Consider the following 13,329-nt stretch of genomic DNA (forward strand, 5'->3'; position numbering starts at 1 on the left):
TAATAAAAATGAAGAATATATTTAACTTCTCTTGTAACTTCAATCCATAACTAAGTCAGTAAAAATAGATTTATCTCCACTGTGTGACTAATGGTTTCACTTGTATGAAAGCAATGACAGAATTTGGTTTCTTTCATAGAAACCAGGTTTTAATATATTAAATGGTAGTGGGAAGGCAGTGAGGCGGCGGAATCGTTAGCATGCCGGGTGAGCTGTTTAGTAGTATTTCGTCTGTCACCTTCTGAGTTCAAATTCCGTCAAGGTTGACTTAGCCTTTCATCCTTTTGGGATTAATAAACTAAGTATCAGTTGAACACTGAGGTCAATGTATTAGATTAGTCCCCTCCTCCAAAATTTGAGGCCTTGTGTCTCTAGTAGAAAGGAATATATTAGGTGGGGGTGGTGGGGGAGGCTGTGTGCTGGCAGAAGTGTTAATATGCTGGGCAAAATGCTTAGCGGTGTTTTGTCTGTCTTTGTGTTCTGAGTTCAAATCCCACCAAAGTTGACTTTGTTTTTCAGCCGCCCAGTTGAGCACTGTGGTCAATGCAACTGACTTATTCTCATCCCACAAAATGCTGGCCTTCTGTCTTATGATCTTGAACAAGACATTTTATCTCATGTTCCTCCAGTTCACTCACCTGTAGAAATGAATTGTGACATCACTGGTGCCAAGCTGTATCGTCCCCTTTGCCTTTCCCTTGGATAAGATCAGTGGCACAAAGACAGGAGACTGGTGTTCATGGGCAACTTCTGGTCTTCCATAAACAATCTTGCCCATACTTGTGCCTCAGAGGGGAACTTTCTAGGTGCAATCCCATGGTCATTCATGACCGAAGGGGGTCTTACTACTGTGAAGTGGCCGACATGACCATCCTCCACCCCCAGGGAATATGAAATTCCTTTGTTGCCTAAATGAAAAGAATCATTGTTTTTTTCTTTCATTGATCTTAATTAAAGGTAAATTGACTCCATTTACACTACTTATATATATATTGGAAAGGCAAATCAGTCACCACTTCCCTGTTTTCTTTCTCTAAATATCTGTTTCCTAGTTCCTATTCTTAAACTAGCACCAGCCTTTCTAAATGACCAAACTTTAAGACTTTTATCCATATTTCTAAAAGAAGTCTATAGGTTGACTCTTCAACTGCTGGCCTTGCAGATGACCAACTAGTAGAGAATAAACATACACACACGTGTGCGTGTGTGTGTGTGTGTGTATGTGTGTGTGCATGGCCTAAATTTTAAAAGACCCCAGAGAACTGAAATCTCGATTGGTCAGAGTGAATGATGCATTTGCACTTGTGTGCATAGGCTTTCATGTATAAGATCTGATCAGGACTTGCTATGGTAACGGAGCTAAAGTACGCAGAGTGAAGCCACTTGGCACAGATTGACCTTAAACTCTGTCCCACATATACAGTAAGCTATACTGTTCTTGCTCACTTCTGTGGTCTATAGCAGTGCTTGGAAGTAAAGTGTGGAGGGTGTGGTCAGCTCACCAAGGAAATTGAGCAGAGAATGTGCATCAACTTTTGCCAAACGCTTGGTGTTACTTGCACAGAGACCTACACTAAGTTGCAGGAAGTGTATGGAAAGTGTTGTGACCTGCAATAAATGCTGTGTGGCATTCCATCAAACAGCTGCTAATTAGCTGTTTTTAATTAGATTCGTAAATCTGACTTTGCATTAAAACAAAAAATTTTCATAACCCCAAGCATTAATACTATTTCCCCAACCCCTTGCCTTCCCTGCCTAAAAATATCATCATTATCATCATTAACACCTGCACCACTGCTGCCATGGCCACCACCACCACAACCATTGGTTCATCACCAAATAATTTTAGTTGGTTTCAACAGTCTGAGCCAGTTGCATGTATCAATCATTTAGACAGAAATCAGTAAATTATTGAACTAAATATTTTGGGGTTTTGAAGATTAAAGAGAAAAGGGTGAAAGGGAACAACGAACCTCATTGGTGTTCCACCGATGCCTCACTGATGGAAATTCTGATGCAATTGGTATATCCTCCAACTGCTTGGGCAGAATAATCATACGGTTTTCTGAAAAGAAAAAAAAAATTGCTGGTTATACTCGTGTGGATGACCAAATGTAATCAACAACAACAACAATAATAATAATTATGATTTCAAATTTTTGCCACAAGGGTAACTTGGGGGAGGGGATTGAGTCGATTACATCGACTCCAGTGCGTAGCTGGTACTTATTTAATCAACCCTGAAAGGATGAAATGCAAAGCTGACCTCAGTGGAATTTGAACTCAGAACACAAAGACAGATGAAATACCGCTAAGCATTTTGTCCAGTGTGCTAACAGTTCTGCCATTTCGCAAATAATGGTAATTTGTAACATTGGTACAAGGCCATAAATAGGTGGGGGTGAGGGATAGAGTCAATTAATCAACCAACTGTTTGACTGGTAACTTCAAAAGATGAAAAGCAAAGTCAACCTAAGTGATATTTAAGCCATGAAAGTTGAGCCACATCCCTAAGTACTACAAGACATTTGTTCAACAACCACACCCTCCCAATTCTGTCAACCTAACAAACAGCAAAAGCCTAATGAAATATAAAAACATGAAACTAAATATCTCACCATTTCCCATACCCACACATCTACATAGTGCATGCATGCATACATGCATACATACATACATACATACATACATACATACATACATACATACATACATACAGGGTTGGCCAAAAGTCACCTGACAGTAAATCAAAACCATTTAATTCCAAGATTTATTTATGTTTAACGACTGAATGAATTTAATAAAAGCATCTAAATATGAAACACCATGAAAATTGTTCAAACTGAAGTCCTTCTTGAGCGACACATTTTTCCATTCAAGTCAATACAGAATTACAGATAGTATTTATGGAATTTTGATTTACTGTTGGGTGACTTCTGGCTATATATGTATATAGCCATCCAAAAAATCATGCCAGAAAAAAAATAAGCACTCGTATATTTGTTAATACAGTGGGTATATCAATCAAAGTATACAGTATTATAGATTCATTTCAGCTGATTTTAGCAATCAGTTTCCCATTGGCTGAAATGGATCTATAATATCATATACTTTGATATATAAAGGCCACTTAACTTTCCTTTACACTGTTAGAAGCTCTCCTTTTTTGTTATTTTACTTGTATATATATATATACATATATACGCACACGTACCTCTACATTTACTTAGTATATAAAAGTTAAGTCCAGAAATTTAGCTTTGAAAAGACTGAAGAGACACTTCTGCTCCGATGTTATTACCCTGAAATAAGAGACGATTTACTTCAAAACTCTATAATCATTGCAAGTTTTTGCAAAAATAATGATGTTGGGCTAATTGCATTCTAAAAATTGTGTCTAATCTCATTTCAAACACTTTCATTGCTGCCCAGAATGGATAAAAGAGGAACTTTTGAAGAAGGGAAAGAAGTGCGGCCTGTTTGATCCCTGATATAGATTATCATTAATGTAATATGAGTCTATCAATGTTGCCAATAACTGATACAACAACTTTATTAACTTTTCCCTATTGTCGTTTATGGCTATCACATGTAAAAACACCAGCCACGCATGTTTCAGCCAACATGGAGGATTAATACATGGTGAAAATATATCTTCTGTAGCATTCTCCTTTCATATTCTCAATGTAATAAATAGGTAACGGATTTAAGTAAATGATTTTTTTTTTTTTAAAGTATCTCTCTTGCAGGTAATTCGATTGTTCATATTATTCTTTGACATGAAAAAGCATTAAATGTGTTTCATTCCCAGTCTTGCAATTATATCTTCATACAATAAAAATGAAGCAGCATCAATGCCCTAACTTCAGATATAAATTTGCTAGACACTCTCGTGGAAGAATAAGGTTGAAGTACTGTAGTTGCTCTCCTGAACAAGTACTGAAAATGATTTGTGAGAAAATAGCAGTTATAATAATAATAATAATAATAATAATAATAATAATAATAATAATAATATCTATAGTAGCACTATTAAATTCTATTTCTAGTTTGGTATGTGCCAGATGGCTGGGGATAATGAGCAGTGTTTGACCGCATGCAAAATGCTGGAATAATCTTCCTAGATGGTTATCTGTTGCCAACCTGGGTAGAATGACTTGAGAGAGAGAGAGAGAGAGAGAGGACCAATGATTGATGTTTTTTGATGGATCAATAAAAAGCCCAAGCATTAGTCAGCTTAGTCACATTTCATATCACGACCGATTATAGATTACTAGTGGAGAAAAAATTAACTTCTACACTGTTCAAAGAAAGAAATTGTAGCAAAGACTTTGCAAAGCCATAAAGGATAGTAAAAAGGACTTGCAAGAACAAAAACCATGATTAATATCTTAGAATAATTCCACCAACCTTACCCGACCCCTGCCCCTCACCAAATTTGGCAGCAGATATTGAGAGACGTAGTAATAAGAAATTATTCTTTCTTCGTCAAACACAGAGATGACAGCTTATTTCCTTCAAAAATAAATATCTTCTTGTTATCTTTTTCTTATATATCATGGTTTTTTGCCTTTTTTTTTTTTTAAGCTTTGATGTTTTCCCAAAAAGTTATTTCAAGACAACAGTGAGATTTGAGAATGTTGATTCAAAGCTTAAATTGTAATTATATTAATATCATATTTATTCTGCCTTTACCGAGTGTATTGTTAGAAATAATGAAATATTAAAATATTTCTCATAGCATCTGACTTACGCATGTTTGTTTGAGTCAAGATGCCGATGGTAACTCACCTTCTACACATACATCACGGAGCACACAGTAAAATGTACCTCTCTGTGTTTTTATATGCTAGACTAAACAAAGATTCCTATTTGAATAAAACATTTAAAAAACAAGGATAAAGTATGCCAAAAGTTGTTGACTTCAACCAGAATACTAAAATGGTTGTCATAGTGATAGCAATGTAAATTCCTTGCTAATCCATCATAATGTAATCTAGGTGGGGGGAAAGAAGGTTGATTTTCAGTATGGCAGATGGTCTTAGGAAAACAATTTGAATTATCAAACACTGAAACATTGTTGTTTTTGTGGTGACCATCATTCAAATTCAATATCCAAAGATGTCAAATATGCCGTCGTTAAAAATGATGCCTCAAATCACATAAGCAAAGATGGAGAATCCACCATTTATATTGAAATGGACACAGGGTTCTGCTTTCTGATGGTTTGTTTAGGTTTATGTACTTTATAAATTCGTTGGCAGTGGTGTTGGACCAACCCCTCACTAGTAATGTATGCTGATGAGTGGGGGAACCTTTTTTTATGATAAGCTGAAACAATCGCAAAACTTTGTTTCAGACTATGCAAATATGGCTGACTACACACACACACACACACACACACACACACACACACCATCTATACATACATATATACCACATATGCAGGGCTGCATGGCCTAGATGTTAGGGGTTTGCACAAACAATCATGAGACCATGGTTTCAATTCCAGGACTGAGCGGTGTGCTGCACTCTTGAACAAAACACTTCATTTTACATTGGTGAGCAACCAATTGAACACCTGACATGTGGCATACCATGCACCTGTTCAGGTAATGTTGATTTGATGGAAGGAAAGAGCTCATGTGAAGCACAAATGTTTGATAACTATAAAAACATATCATTTGTGCAGGTTGTTCAGCAAGAAATTGCAGAACACTCGTTAATTATCTATGACAAGAGAGTCTACCACACACACACACACACACACACACATATCATAATTATCATCATCATAATGGGTATGTGCTTGACTCACTACTCGACAACAAGTGTGTGCCAAAAAGCATTGGAAGTTGGCAAACGGGGGGGGGGGCGGTTGTCAGTGTCCCCATGCCAGCTACTAAGTCAGCTCCGAATTGGGAGACGTAAAGAATAGCCAGAATGAAACACCTGTCAGAGACGACGAAGAAGAGCTCAGTGTGGTTATGGGCGAAAAGGAATGATGGATGGAACTGAAACGGAACAAAACACAGGAGGAAGGAAACCCAATTTGAAAAGTTCATGCAGTGGTCTTTGTGGCTGAGCAATAAGCACACCCAAAAGTTCTGAATTCAATCCCTACTGAAGGTGGCATTTAAATAACAGCAGGGGGATGCCTAGGAGTCACTACCTAGGTGCATTCAGCTCCCTTCGAGTGTCAGGAAAGAATGGGCCGAAACACCTGTTCGTTCTTCCTCTGAAGAGTTCACCCACTGTCGGCTTGCCCTGTATGAGTTTCCACTCAAAAAAGAGAGACTGATAACGAGTACCAGGCATTGAAAAAATAAGGTACTGCCCCAGCATGGTCGCAGTCCAGTGACTGAAGGAATAAAGAAAATATATATGCTTGTGTTTGTACGTACACATAATTGTGCCAGTGCTTGTCTTCAATGTCAACATATAATCACTGAAACCTCAAATACTTCTAATTCCAAACACTTGAAACGTTGTCCATAACAATCAGAAATTCTGGATTTTATTACGTTTGATTTCAATATTTCCATCATTAATTAATTCAACAATTAAGGACATTATCCCAATATCTTTTTGTTTTTTAGGTGTGGCAGTGTGGTAAGAGGTTTGCTTCCCAACCATATGGTTCTGGGTTCAGTGTGGCACCTTGGGCAGGTGTCTTCTAGTATAACTCTGGGCCAACCAAAGTCTTGAGTGGATTTGGTAGAAGGAAGCTGAAAGAAACCTGTTATATGCGTGTGCGTGTGTGTGTGTGTGTATGCTTGTGTCTGTGGTTGTCTCCCACCACTGCTTGACAACTGGTGTTTGTGTGTTTATGTCCATGTAACTTAACGGTTCAGCAAAAGAGTTTAATAGAATAAGTACCAGTTTTAAAAAAATAACTACTGGGATCAATTTGTTTGACTAGAATCCTTCAAGGTAGTGCCCCAGCATGGCCACAGTCAAATTACTAATACAAGTAAAGGATAAAAGACCCATTCCTGGAACATCTGCTTAGTGTGATCGCACATGGTGATGAGTACACTGATGACAACAACAATTATTATAACGATGATGATGATTATTATATGGACATAAGTACTTGTAGTCTACGAAGGTATCAGTTGCTGTGGAGGTGGGTGGGGTACAGAGGCTGCTTATATTTCATCTGTCAGCATTGCACAACGCATCAAACGAAGGATACTCAAACCGCCGTATCAAACACAGAATTTCCGATGACAAAACAGATAATGCTATTATATACTATTAGCAAATTAATCTTAAACAAGTTTCTCTCCTTCACTCATTCAGAGCCTGTCCAAATCTCAGTCTTTTCTTTTTTTTTTTTTTCCCTTTTTTTTTTGCAAATGAAGAGTTTGCTAAACTCCTAATGATGTTATTTTATTCTCAATATTAGTTTGGTCATTAGCTCTCCATATCAGAAAACACCACCTCAAATCACAACACTTGACTGAGCCAGTAAGAGATATTGTATCAACATTAATCCCTGTCTGGCTTTCGATCTAAATAACTTCACTGCTACGTCAGCTCAATTTGTCCAATCAGGTGTGTGAGTGGGGGAGGAGGAGGAGGTGGTGGTGGTGGTGGTGGTCATTATCAATTGTTACTTTGATCTGGACTATATTTAACATGGGATACTTAGTAGCGGTCAGTTTCATTTACTCTTCTGTTGCAATGTGATTGGGATATTGCTCTTGGAATTGGTTTTGGCATGTTTTAGCATTGATTGCTGTGTGTCCATGTCAGTGTATCAGTTGATGTGTGTTTGTGTAGGAGTGAGTGTATGTATTTGTAGAATGTGTTTGCAAATATGTGTGCTTTAGATGTGTGTGTGTGATGCATAGATAGATGTAGGCATGTCTCTATGTATTTATATATATGCATGAGTTTGTATATAAGTATCTGTGTGTGGTGTTGGCAGACATGCTTGCATATCTATATGTTTATATATGTGTGCGCGTGTGTGTGAGCTTAAATATATTTGTGTATAAACCAATCATATCAGCATTATTAACGAACTAGCTCTTTGTTTGCTACCATGATGGCTCTCTCTCTCTCTCCCCAGCATCTGCCCCTCCCCCACCATCCTTATCGTTACATAACTCCATAACCATTATTCATGGCATGTGGACATGGCAAATATCAATTATTCAATTTATGTTGTGTACTTCACAATTTCCCTTACTTTTATTTTTTTATATTCACAATTTACAAATATAAGACTTGATTTTGTAAACTGTATGAAGTAGGATTTAAACCTCCGCAATAGATGCAGGTGTGGTTGTGTGGTAAGAAGTTTATGACCCAACCACATGGTTCTAGGCTCAGTCCCACTGTGTGACACCTTTGGCAAGTGTCTTCTATTATAACTTTGGGCCAATCAAAGCCTTATGGGTGGATTTAGTTGATGGAAACTGTAAGAAGCCTGTCGTATATGTATGTGTGTGCATGTGTGTGTGTCTGTCTCCCATCACTGCTTGACAAATGGTGTTGGTGTGTTTATGTCCCATAACTTAGCAGTTCAGCAAAAGAGACCAATAAAATAAGTACCAGGCTTTAAAGAAGGAAAAAAAGTTAAAGTCCGGGGTCGATTCATTTGACTAAAATTCTTCAAGGCAGTGCCCCAGCATGGTCACAGTCTAATGGCTGAAACAAGTAAAATATAAAAGATATTATTGGTATTTTGTGAGGTATGTAATAATCCTTTTTAGTAATAGGCAAAAGGTCTGAAAGTTTTTTTGGGGGGTGGGGGGTGGGCAACTCCAGAGTATCACTGGTATTTAGCTCACCCCAAAAGGATAAAAGGCAAAGTAGACCTTAGTGGAATTTGAACTCACAATCTAAAGACAGATGAAATGCCACTAAGCATTTTGTCCAGAGCACCAATGATTCTTCCAACTCACTGCCTTAGTAGTAGTAGTAGTAGTAGTAGTAATAATGATAATGATAATTCTTTCTACTGGATACACAAGACCTCAAATTTGGGGGAAGGGATTAAGTCAACTACATCAACCCCAGTGCGTAACTGGTACTTATTTAATCGACCCCGAAAGGATGAAAGGCAAAGTCAACTTCAGCGGAATTTGAACTCAGAACATGTTATATCGCACGTGCGGATGACCTCTACTCAACTCTCACTTCCGACAACTTGACTCTGTTGAACTCGACGTCTAGTCTACCGACAGCTCCATCTCGCTCTATCGCTCTCTTTTCATCTAGCTATTTATACATATTGGACTAGCCTACTTATCGCCTGGGGGCGTCCACACAACAGAATGTAAGAATGGATGAAATACTGCTAAGCATTTTGCCTGGCATGCTAACAACTGTGCCAGCTCACTGCCAATGATAATAATAATATTTATTTCATCCACCCCAAAATGTTGTAAGACAGCTGACCTCAGTGGAATTTGAACTCAGAATGTGAAAACTGATGAAATGTTGGTAAGCATTTTTCCAGTGTGCTAATGATTCTGCCAGCTCACCACCTTAATCATAACAATAACAATTTTTAATATTATTAATGTTATTATTGTCCATTTCGCTTCTCAGAGCGCTCACTTTCGCTTGCTCTGGCTAATTCTGTAAGAGCAGACAACAACCTATAGTGAAAGGTCTCAGACGGTCTTCTGCCATGATGCTTAATACCCAAGTACCAGTCTCAAAATCCTCGCTCTCCTCAATATAGTAGTTTTCTGAGCAGGTTCTACCCTCATGTTGTTCCCAATTTTACCAACAAATTTCTCAAAAATAATCGCTTCCAACTATCATAATTATTATGGCCCGACTCTAAGTATGTGCCTGTAGATTGGAGAACAGTAGAGAAGGCTCATGTTTTTGGTTGTCAGGGTAATCCTGGATCTGTAGGGTTCTTTGATTGGTCCTAGTTAGAGTTTCTCCTGTATCAGGAAGACTGCATCATTCATACTATCACATACTTCATATACTTTTATAGCATTTCACTATCTTTTCTATTTCTTTCACCTCATCCTGTATATAAATCCCCACATAAATTGTCTGTTCTTGTGATGACCTGTCATCTATGCCCCTTAGGCTTATAAAATAAATTATTATTATTATTATTATTATTATTATTATTATTATTATAGACGTTGCACAGTATATAATATCATGAAGTTGTTGATTGAAGATATTGTACCTACAGGGTGTTTGTACTGTTGGTTAAGTCACAACAAGGACCTCAGACAGACAATACTTTACACAATATGTGTGCAGTTCCAAGTAATGCCGACTTTTGCAATACACCTAGATTGTATTGTAGGGTATTTCTGAAGTTTCCAGATATTTCTTCAGGTTGGGTGGTATTGAATCCAATGCTTCAATGACAATAGAGATAACCTTTATGTTCAACTCTTGTAGTTGCCACATCTTAGCAATTTCAATTCTCAGGTCTCCATATTTATCAACCTTTCCTCTTTCTATCAATTATTATTATTATTATCATCATCATCATCAATGTTTCATTTTGTGTAGAATATATTCTGGCTGTTACTGAGTTAAAAAACAAGTTTTGTTCCTTTTTTTACTACTTGGTGAGACGAACATAGAAACAATAGTTCGAAAAGGTTCAACAGAACACAAGAAACCTTCAAATCTATTTTGGTTCATTTTTTTTTTCTTTCTTCCACAAAATTTTAATTTTTGGTTTTAGTCACAGACTTTTATTTAATTTGAGCTGAACATGTCACAACATTGCTTAACAAATTACTTTTGTCTTTCATAAATTGAATCAATTTGTTTAGCAAACCTTAAACCTTTCATGAAAACTTCTTGCTCATTTCCTGAAGATTCAGCATCGAACGAATAAAGGAACGAATGAATGAATAAATAAATAAACAAATAAATAAACAAATAATTGTATATTTTAAAAAATGAAATAAATAAAATATTAAAAAAAAAAACCCTACCAGCCACCTTGCACTGTTGAATCAATTAAATAATGCCATAACTAGTTTCCAAGTTTAATGGGTGGAAACAGACAAAACAAAAATAAAAGTGTGTGTGGAGTGGCAGGTCAGGAATGGGTGGGTGGTATTAAGAAGTAATAAAACAAAAGAGGTGGGGGGGAGAAAGAAAATTAGAGAGAGAATTAAGGAGAGGTAGAGAAAGAAAAGGAGAGAGATAGATAGATAGAGAAGGAAAGATAGAGAGAGAGAGAGAGAAAGAGAGAAGGAGATGGTGTGCAAGCTTCAGTGAACATTTCTTAGAAGCTGTAAATGTAATCAATAGAAAGCTACGGGTTCTTGGCAGTCTAATTTCTACACTGGAGTCTGCTACAGAATAGTCAGTGACACTGGCAGGAACTGATAGTCTTGTAATACTTGCTTATTTCCTTCCATTTGTTGAAATAACATTAAGACACAGAAAAAAAAGAAAAGAAAAGAAAAGAAAAAATGTAAAGAAACACTAAATTTCTGTCAATGTTTCACATTTGTGTAAATAAATTCTAATTAATTTGCATCCATCAAAAACAGAGTGTTTTTGTTTGTTTTCATTTTGCAAAAACAAAATTCATAAATAAATTAAAGTTAAAAAAAAACAAGGTTTCTGATGAAATAAAATCAAAATTTTTTTCCTCTTTTTGTTTTTGTATGTAATTATTAAAACATAACTTTATTCTCATCAGATATTCATCTCTGCAATGATATTTGAAAAACTGTTTCTAATATATATTAAGGACAACTTTATATCAAAGAAGGAGAGCATAAGTTCAAACAGAGCCAAAACAACAAGCCTCCTTGCCTCAGTATGCCTGGCTGCAAATGGGAACAACTTTAACATGCCTGATACATAACATTGGTAAAGCTGTTTGGTGTCAAGAAATACTTCAGTTCTAATTCAGAGTTTTATCCTCTTTAAAACTCAGCAAAACCCCACACCTGAGTACTACTACTATATCTATGATTGTGCTGGAGTCACAGTGACAAATATTTCAGACAACATTCAGAAAAATGCCAACTGATTAGCAGTTGATAAGAAACCCTTATCAACATCTCTTGCACTCAATGACATTTTGTCCACACAGTCTTTCCAATTCATCCACATTTATTTCTCCTCGGCAGATCTCAATTTCTGGCACAAGTTCTGACGGAACATCAACTGTATCAGTCTTATGAGTCTGTGGAAGTTCCTGAATAGTCACAGTAACTATTCATCTAATTAATTGTGGTAAGAAGTTTGCTTCCCAACAACACAGTTCCAGGTTCAGTCCCACTGTGTGGCACCTTGGGCAGGTGTCTTTTGCTATAGCCTCAGGCTGACCAAAGCCTTGTCAGTGGATTTGGAAGACAGAAACTGAAACAAGCCTGTTGTGTGTGTGTGTATGTATATATATGTGTGTGTGTGTGTGTGTGTGTGTGTGTGTGTGTGTGTGTGTCCATCATTGCTTCACAACTGGTATTGGTCTGTTTACATCCCCATAACTTAGCAGTTTGGCAAAAGAGACTGATAGAATAAGTATCAGGCTTAAAAAAAAAAACAAGTCCTGGGACCAATTCATTCGACTCAAATTTCTCCAAGATGGTGCCCCAACAAGGCTGTAGTCTAATAACCCAACATAAGTAAAAGATTAACGATAAAAGATAACTAATTAATTTTAAAATAAACTAAATACATGAATGTATACCTGCTTATGTGATTAACTAATAAGTAATTAACTATATTAATTACTTTTGCAAGATGTTATTGCTAAGACATATTTCTTGCTAATAGTAACAATTTATGAATCGGATAAGAACTTGAAATAGTAGAGTCAGAAGCTAAAGGTCTAGTGATATATAATTTTGTCTCCTCAATGTTTGCAGTTCAAATACCACTTAGTCTGACTTTGTTCTGTGTCAGTCAATAAAATAATGTCAGGAATTTACTTGGGTTAATTCAATCTAGAGATTTGCCTCCCACCAACAAATCATATTTATCTTATGCCAAATCAGGAAGATACCAATATATTAGCCATTCATTGAGTCTTGTGGAGAGAGAGAAAGGAAAAGAGAGAAGGAGGGATAGGGAGGAAAGGAGAGGAGGGGGGAGAGAGAGTTTCTTTCTCACTAGGGCAAAGAAATGAATATGTTTACACAAGATCAAAGATAGATTTTGAACTTATAAACTTTGAGTATGTATTCATATATACACACACACACACATAGAGACATACATACACACACACATGTATATACACACATGTATATACACACACACATACATCTATATCTATATCTATATATATATATATATATACACACACACATACATATATACACATATATATGCACACATATATATACACATATATAC

The 13,329-nt window shown here is 36.6% G+C and overlaps 1 long non-coding RNA gene across 2 annotated transcripts in view; it reads right to left on the bottom strand.

Moving 5' to 3' along the window:
• The window catches only part of LOC106879705 (uncharacterized), a 667,251-nt gene that overhangs the window by 44,322 nt on the left and 609,600 nt on the right, over nt 1–13,329 (bottom strand). For both annotated transcript variants that reach the window (XR_001410656.2, XR_008266879.1), the window contains one exon: nt 1,974–2,065. This is a non-coding gene — a long non-coding RNA (uncharacterized LOC106879705). The remainder of the gene's footprint in view (nt 1–1,973; nt 2,066–13,329) is intronic.

This window comes from Octopus bimaculoides, chromosome 26, assembly GCF_001194135.2.
Source record: "Octopus bimaculoides isolate UCB-OBI-ISO-001 chromosome 26, ASM119413v2, whole genome shotgun sequence".
Classification (NCBI taxonomy): domain Eukaryota; kingdom Metazoa; phylum Mollusca; class Cephalopoda; order Octopoda; family Octopodidae; genus Octopus; species Octopus bimaculoides.